Source organism: Lampris incognitus, chromosome 2, assembly GCF_029633865.1.
Source record: "Lampris incognitus isolate fLamInc1 chromosome 2, fLamInc1.hap2, whole genome shotgun sequence".
Lineage (NCBI taxonomy): Eukaryota > Metazoa > Chordata > Actinopteri > Lampriformes > Lampridae > Lampris > Lampris incognitus.
Genome location: NC_079212.1, coordinates 133721734 through 133730679, shown reverse-complemented (window position 1 = coordinate 133730679; position 8946 = coordinate 133721734).

Sequence of the window (8946 nt, the reverse complement as noted above, 5' to 3'; positions counted from 1 at the left end):
GATTCCACGGACTGGCTGAAATCTGTTGTAAGTTGGTTAGTTACACAGTCCATCTACCAACACTCAAGGGCACGCACAATTTACCTCATGACATGTTTTCTGTTTCATCGATCTTCTGTTGTTATTTAAGGAAAATCAGGCAGTGTTGAAGACTTTTTATTGTTTAATGCTCTTGTATATGTAGCCCATGTTTCTGCAGGCTGTCTCCCTAGCCCTGTATTTTTGCCTCCTCCCTGTCTCCCTCTGCGTTGTGTTATTTGATTGGTGTGGTTGGAGTCAGGAGAAAACGGACAGGAGTTGGCGTTCTTTGGTCTGAGCAGTGCAGAATTTATTTTCTCTTGGCTGTCTTTCGTCACCTTTAACATATCAAAAACGTTGTGTCCTAAAATCAACTTATTTTTAAATTAACAGTAGGCCTGGTGCCACACGGATACCTCCAGAACACGGACCACACCCCCCAAGCCACCCTGAATGAACCGCCAACTTCCCAGTTACCAGCCCCCCTTCAGGCCGGGCCAACATACATGCACCCCTAACTGCAGATGCTAACCCCGAGGGCTCCTACCTGGGGACCGGCGAGTTACAGCACTGTCCAGCCTACACCAGCTGGGTTCACACAGACACACCAAGTGAAGAATGTGCAAGTTTTCAGTGGAAATCCTGATGGTAAAACCCTCATCGAAGACTGGATACGTGATATGCAGTACCTCTTGGACGCAGGAGGGCTGCTCACCCATCTCTGCTTTGCAACCATTGTGCGACATCTGAGTGGGGAAGCAAGGAGGCTGGTCTTAAATCTAGCCCCCCATGAGCAGCATCCAGAGAGGGCATTTGATGAACTGAGAGCTGAATACGGTGACATCCAACAGTCCCTGGATCCATTAGCTGACTTCTATGAGGAGCCAGCGGGCAGATGAACCGGCTTGTTCCTATGCCATTGCACTGGAGGCCACGCTTCGTTCAGTAGAAGAGGCCCAGCGTAGGGACCAGCCATTCACAGACCGGGATGAGAAACTAACTCGCCAGTTCCTGAGAGGGTTGAATGATGAAGAAGTTTATCTCAGGATTGCTCCCATGAGACCCAGGCTCCTGAGCTTCCGCGAACTACAATCGGAGCTATGCCATCTGGCTAGGGAAACAAAGAAGTTCCACCCCCAGCACAAACCGAAGAAACCATTCTGTCAGGTTCATGTTGCTGCGAGAGAGCAGCAGGGGGGTACAAAAGACAGGGCTGAATCAGTGAAGCCCACCTCTGAGCTCTCCGAATTAACAGAGATAGTTAAGAAGCTAGCCCTAAGTCAACAGGATCAAGTCCAAAGGCTTACACAGCTGGAATCGAAGATGGCTCCCCCACAGACGCCGGCCCCAACTAGAAGCCAGCCAGCGTGGAGGAGTGAGGGTGCCACTGCCACTCTTGTGTGTTACCGATGTGGGAGGGCAGGACATGTAGCTAGAGTTTGTAGAGCAGTAATGCCAGACAACAACCAGGTGCCACACCCACAGCCGCCCGCAGCATTCCCTGGAGATGGTAATACAGCACTGGCCGAAGAGCCTTTAAATGTTTAGGGCCCGTGGTAGCTGGGGTTACCATGGGCAGGCAACAAGACCCCCAACGGCAGAAAAAAAGACATAGTGATGGAGGGGAGGCCACACCTTTGGTGGGCCCCAGAAATGAAGGGGAGGTGGAGGTCAATGGACTAAAATGCAGGGCTCTTGTCAACTCTGGCTCACAAATCACTAGTATTACCCATGGGTTCTGGCGCAACCACCCCGTTCTTCGAGAGCAAAAGCTCCAACCCTCTAGGGTTCCCTTAGAGGGTATAGGAGGCCAGAGTGTGTCCTATTGCGGTGTCACAGACCTTAAACTTAAGGTACTGGGAAAAGAATTCACCAATGTGCCAGCCTTTGTTGTCCCTGTTTCTGATTACCGCTCCACAGTCCCCCTGCTGTTGGGAACCAATGTCATCTGTGCCTTTAAATGCCACCTGGAAGCAACCTATGGCCAGCAGTTCCTGCACAAGGTCAAAGAAAGCCACCCAGAATGGTACACGGCAGTGTTGCAGGTTGGAGAGGCAGGACAGAGTGACATAAATGACAAAGTGGGTCCCGCTGTGTACACCGGCTGCAAGATATGCATTCCCAGTGGGAAAAGACATGGATTTAATGTGTAGGATCAGATCCGGGTCACAGCACCAAATGTAGTCCTTGGTTCTGCAGGCCGGCTCCCTAGCCCTGTATTTTTTGCCTCCTCCCTGTCTCCCTCTGCGTTGTGTTATTTGATTGGTGTGGTTGGAGTCAGGAGAAAACGGACAGGAGTCGGCGTTCTTTGGTCCAAGCAGTGCAGAATTTATTTTCTCTTGGCTGTCTTTCGTCACCTTTAACATATCAAAAACGTTGTGTCCTAAAATCAGCTTATTTTTAAATTAACAGTAGGCCTGGTGCCACACAGAACGAGCAGCTACCTAGCATTTACGGGTTAGCTCTCAGTAGTTTGCTAGCCACATGGGCATCAAACGTCATAAAACAAAACCATTTTCACAAATTAACAACCTAAAACATAAAACGATATCTCTGGCACACATATTTACATATAAAACTGCATGGATGACCATTTAAACATAGGATTGCTGATGGATTTAACAGAGCACCCCGTTTCAACATCTTACCTTTAACATATCAAAAACGTTGTGACCTAAAATGGCCACCACGACCAACGACGGCAGCCCAAACAGCTATTCAACCAGGCATATCAACAAACTGACCCCCCCCCCAGTGGCTACTCCTAGATTACCTTGTAAATTGAACCAGGAATGAGACATCTCAAAAATAAACCATTACAGTGTAAATTGTGTGTCACCTTCACCATCTTACATATACTTCTCTGAGAAGCATCATTTGTAGCATTATGTCACAGATAGCCCAACAATCTGGATGTTTCTGAAGAAACTCCTGCAGCTTATAAGTACGACAACCTGTTTGACCTATATTCTCCAACCAAAACCCTTAAGTCACCTTACCAACAGCTTTTTGGACATGGAAAGGTTACTCACCTGTCCCAATGGTGTCCTGCCGCATGTGCCGTTTCACTCTCTGTTCCAATAGTTTTGCGATACTCCTTTGCAACATGCACAAATTAGCTCCTGGGATGTCTTGGTAAGCCATCATTCACCATCTGCTCCCAAAGGATCAACTCAAGGCTAATCACTCCGCCTGCCATCTCTCTCCTCCCCCTCTCCCTGGCCTATTCTGTGACGCCACATATATTCCCTTTAGCACCTAATCACACATCCCAAATAGAGATATGCTGCAGGAGATGCCAACAACTGTTCGGTACAGTAGCAACTCATTTCATTGTGTACAGGAGTATCAGATTAGGATGGTTTGAATAAGCACGAGAGAAGTGACTGCACAGAAACAGAAAAAGGCTAAACTCAAAATGGGGACGTCAGGAAAAAAATAGTTCCTCAGCTTCAGTTTGTCCAATTTGCTTCCAATTCTCTGGGTGTCCTTGAAAGGTCAAACTCATTATGGGATTTCACAATGCTATAACTCATAATCAGCTGCAGAGAGACAATTTCTGTTATTGACAGATAGGAAGTCCTAATCACCCCTCCATGTGACACATGACCCTTCATTTTGATTGATCTTCAAGAGATTGGATTTGCTGTGCCTGTCACTTGTTCAATTAAATTTAGAAATATTGACATTATTTTATTTGCTCCCCGGCAATTACCCCAGCACTAGTTTAAACTGGTGCTGGGGTAATTTTAAACCACAAAAAAAAAAAAAAAAAAACGGAACTCATCATGAACACACAGGACAACTGCAAACTTCAGATATCTGATATTTATATTTTGATATATTACACTACACAGAAGATTAATACAATTAAATACTAAATGGAAACGGTTCACATTGTATTCACAATCATAACAATAAGCATCTGGCAACAAAAGCATCTCTTTATCCATGTTAAATGGATTATTTCCCAAACTCAAAAATAAATTAAAACATACAATGATGATAAATACTTTGTTACAATGCACTACTTAAGGCAGAATCTACTAAAGTAAACTAAAGAGGTGACAAAGGTTACATCCTATTGGCCAAAAGTAATGCACTCAACAGTAGAGGACAGAGACTACCTGTCATTGTGTAAACCTGTGAGAATGATATGCAAAGCAATAGCATCTACACATTACAGCTGGCACCAGTAGAACATTAAATTAATGACTCAAATCTGCATGTTTGCTGTGCACATCTGCCTGTCCAACAACGCTCACCTCAACGAGAAGCTGTCCCGGCCAAGTCACATGAGCTATTGCACTACATACACTAGCCTTTAACGAAATAATGCAATTTAATTTTTATTATTTACACAAGCACTGGTGGCACCTTATTTCACAAATGATGCAAATCGGTCAGATTTTTAAATAAATTAAGCTGTACTTTTCTAACTAATGCAAAAAAAAATGCTTCCCTTCAAAAGAAAAAACATGGAGGCAACATGAGTCAGGTTGTAATTACACACGAGTGTAAAAAAAACAGCTAGGCCACTGTCTCGCAGTCGTTTTTAGATTTATGCAAATGTACATTTTAAACTAATACTGATGGGATTCATCCAACAAACAGCTAAAATCTAAAACAAGAAGCGAGAGACAAAAGTCATTTCACTTTTTTCCCCATTGCATTAAATTCTCGAGTTCAGTATAATCTGTAGGTACGATGAAATTCATTTGACTAGGGCCAAATGATCCATTTTTCCTCATGAGCAACAAACATTACTTCTGGATATGGCAACCATCGAACTAAAAACGACATAATACATATAAACTACTGATGGGGGGTGGGGGGCTCCTGCACATGGTGGTTTGATAACAATATGGCATGTCTTCTCAATGACAGTGATGGATCTATGATCAACAACAGGCTATAAAATATTGCTTGTTTTGATCTCCCACTTGACAGCCCGAGCTAAGGTTTTCAAACACAAAGTCTAACCCTCCAGGTTTGAAATACAGTGACGATACAAGCAGGAATTCAGTTCTTAATGATTATGAGTTTCCCCTTTTTTTTTGGATTTTCCCCCCTCCCTTTTTCTCCCCAATTGTACCCGGCCAATTATCCCACTCTTCCGAGCCATTCTGGTCGCTGCTCCACCCCCTCTGCCGATCTGGGGAGGGCTGCAGACTACCACATGCCTCCTCCGATACATGTGGAGTCGCCAGCCGCTTCTTTTCACCTGAGAGTGAGGAGTTTCGCCAGGGAGATGTATCGCGTGGGAGGATCACGTTATTCCCCCCAGTTCCCCCTCCACCCCAAACAGGCATTCTGACCGACCAGAGGAGGCGCTAGGGCAGCAACCAGGATACACACCCACATCTGGCTTCCCACCCACAGACACGGCCGATTGTGTCTGTAGAGACGCCCGACCAAGCTGGCGGTAACGCGGGGATTCGAACCGCCGATCCCCGTGTTAGTAGACAACGGAATAGACCGCTATGCTACCTGGATGCCTGATTATTTGATTTTCCAGCAACACTACGACACTTACATTATCTTTCCTATAGGTAATCCTGTCAGAGGCTTGGCCTGGTTATACATAATCCTCAAGTCCTGCTCGCAAATATCCTCATATACATGAATGAAAAGTGATATTTTGAATATTATGTATTACAAATCGATAAACCAAGCAAAAACAGGTGTACACATGTAGCGCTGTATGTGCCTATTGTGTGTAATGTGGTTGACTTTACTGTGTTCCAGGTATCATACTGGGATTTGCCACAGTAAGGATAAGAGTTTATCCAGGTCATGATATTAAGTTTTAATGAGTAAAGTCCGTCATGAAATATCTGGAATTTCATCTAGATAAATGTCGCTTATTTAGGCATACTCAATATCAAGACGTTTTTGTGGAAACCCTGGCCAGAGCTGTCTGCCATATTGTTATAAAATAGATTAACACAAAATAAATAACTATTGCCATCTACTAGAAAACAGCTCACATCGTAAGTGCTCCATAGGTGTTGTGTAAATTTGGCAGACAAACTTAAAACAGACAAGAAAATGTAACTTTACCATCACAGAAAAAAATCCATTTTAAACATAGCAGCGTCAGAAAAAAAAAAAGTAGATCTGCTTCAGGTGCTACATATAATTCCTTTCCCAAAAATAGTTATTGTATGACTTCGATAACTTGGTCATAATGAAAGTCAGAGATAATGTGTGCAAATGTACAAACATACCAAACAAAACCAATAAAAAAAAAAGAAGATAAAAACAACAAAAGCACTTGCAGACTTTCGGTGATATGAAACATGGGGCAGTGTCCAACGCTATATAAACTAGTGTAATCTGATTCTCAACCAGACAACTTGAAACCACACAGACCACAAGCAATGACAGTGATACTAACTTATACCATGTATGTCTGACTGGTCAAACTTGCACAGCATTTATAAATTTCACGCAAAAAGTTATCAGGATTACATATTTTCAACCACTGATGAATTATATCTCTGCACATATGACATTTTGTGACCACCTTCATTAGTGGTTATGGCCTTCTGGATGCAATGAAAAATCCGTTGCCTGTCGGGGCTAAGTCGGGGGGGGGGACCTAATGGAGTAAACAACTGGGGGTGACAACTCAACATTTATAAATAGAATTATTTTTCTTGTTATTGTAAAAAGAAACAAGAACAATACATGCTAAGATTTTCATTGGGAGTGACAAAGGAGGACAGGATTAGGAATGAGTATACTAGAGGGACAGCTCAGGTTGGACGGTTTGGAGACAAAGCAAGAGAGGCAAGATTGAGATGGTTTGGACATGTGCAGAGGAGAGATGCTGGGTATACTGGGAGAAGGATGCTGAAGATGGAGCTGCCAGGGAAGAGGAAAAGAGGAAGGCCAAAGAGGGGGTTTATGGATGTGTTGAGGGAGGACATGCAGGTGGCTGGTGTGACAGGAAGATGCAGAGGACAGGAAGAGATGGAAACAGATGATCCACTGTGCTGACCCCTAATGAGAACAGCTGAAAGTAGTACTACTAGTAGTAGTAGATTGTAAAAAGAAACAAGCCACATTCAAGATTGCTTCTTTTCATGTTTGATACACTTGATGTAAATTAATGTGAAACATGAGGTATGTCCAGTGCTTGAAATGGGGAAAAAAACAAGTGTAGGGAGTTTCCTTGTTTGTATTTTGCCGTGCGTACTGGCGAACTCTTAATATTAAGTTTGCAATTTTCATAGTGATTAAAAAATGTTGCATGTCCTCTTTGCGGAGTCTGCGGTGGGTTTTCTCCGGGTGCTCCAGTTTCCCCCACCATCAAAAAGACACGCACGTTAGGGTTAGTACTCGTGTCTGTGCCCCTGACCGAGGCATGGCAAGACGAACTGGAGTTGGTCCCCGGGTGCAGCACAGCGGCTGCCCACTGCTTCTAGCTACACAGCTAGGATGGGTTAAATGCAGAGCTGAACTTCCCTTCGGGGATCAATAGAGTATATCAAAATAAAAAAAAATAAAAATAAAAAAAAGTACTATTAAACTGCTGATGTTATTAACATGCATCACTGCAATACAAATGACATGAAATTCAATATTAAATTAAAGCTGCAAGCAGCGTTGAATGGACCCTCGCACCTCGCGTGTGTCGGAGGGAGTGGCAGCCGTGGTATCACTACTGGAGGTCCATTGACACGGCTCTGAATTTTCAGGATTATCGGACACTGTGTGGCTGGGGTTTACAATTTAAATATGAATTTCCATGGCAATACATCATATTGGTGCAGAGAGAGAGCTTTACTTCCTGTTTGGCAAAAACACCATCTCTTTTGCAACAAACTGTTTTGGGAAGCCTCGGTACATGGCCAACACATCACAGGAATAGTTAAATTTGCTTTAAACCTCTTTAAATTTTAGAGTTTTAAGTGTAGTAAACCCCTTCAATGTAGGTGGCGCTATAACTATGAGTCACGAATGTCACATACGTGTGATCAGGAGTGGTCCATCAATAACCATATGAAGTATGAAAGTGATCAGCCAGAGCATTGCTGAGTTATTCCCACTTCATGTTTGGCATGATGTCATGCATCTGAATGTATTTTCAACTCTGAATCAGACATGCTTGTGGTGATCAAATTTGAAAATTAAAAAAAAAAACCTTGCGCAGAAATTTAAAGTGTAGTACAACTATTAAAGTGTAGGTGGCACTATAACTATGCATCATAAATGCCACGTAAGTTTGACCAGGAATGGTCCTTCATTGACCATACAAAGATTAAGGCTGATTGGCCAAAACTTTGCAAAGTTATTCCCACTTTCTCTTTGGCATTTCATCAAGCGCCTGGCATGTCATCCTTGTTAGGACATCAAATATACCTTTCCAGTTTAGTGTCAGGCATGCAGGTAAGTTGTGGAGCTCAAATTTGAAGTCAATCACATAATACCTGTAGGAATTATTAGAAGTGCAGTTTACCTCTAAAAATATGGGTGGCACCATAACTATGCTTCATGAATGTCACATGGGTGTGATAAGGAGTGGTCCTTCAATAACCACATGTGGTTTAAGGATAATCAGTTGAAACATTGCTGCGTTATTCTCACTTCCTGTTTGGCATGGTAGCATGCATTTGCCATGGGGACCCCATTCGACACATCAACAGATGTTACTGTGTATCAACTGTAGACCACACCATGTACATACATGTCAAGTTTGCTGCATATTGGACAATGTACAGTCAAGCTCCAACAGCTTCCAAATGGTAGTGCTTTACCACAGAGTCACTTTGGGCATATGAATATCATCATAACCTATAACCTGTGAAGTTTGAGCCGTGTCAAGCAATGCATGGCGAATTTATGACACATTTCCTGTTTGCGTGGCAAGACGTAAATTAATTGTTTCGCCACTTCAACAACTTGCAAGATATCAAAAAT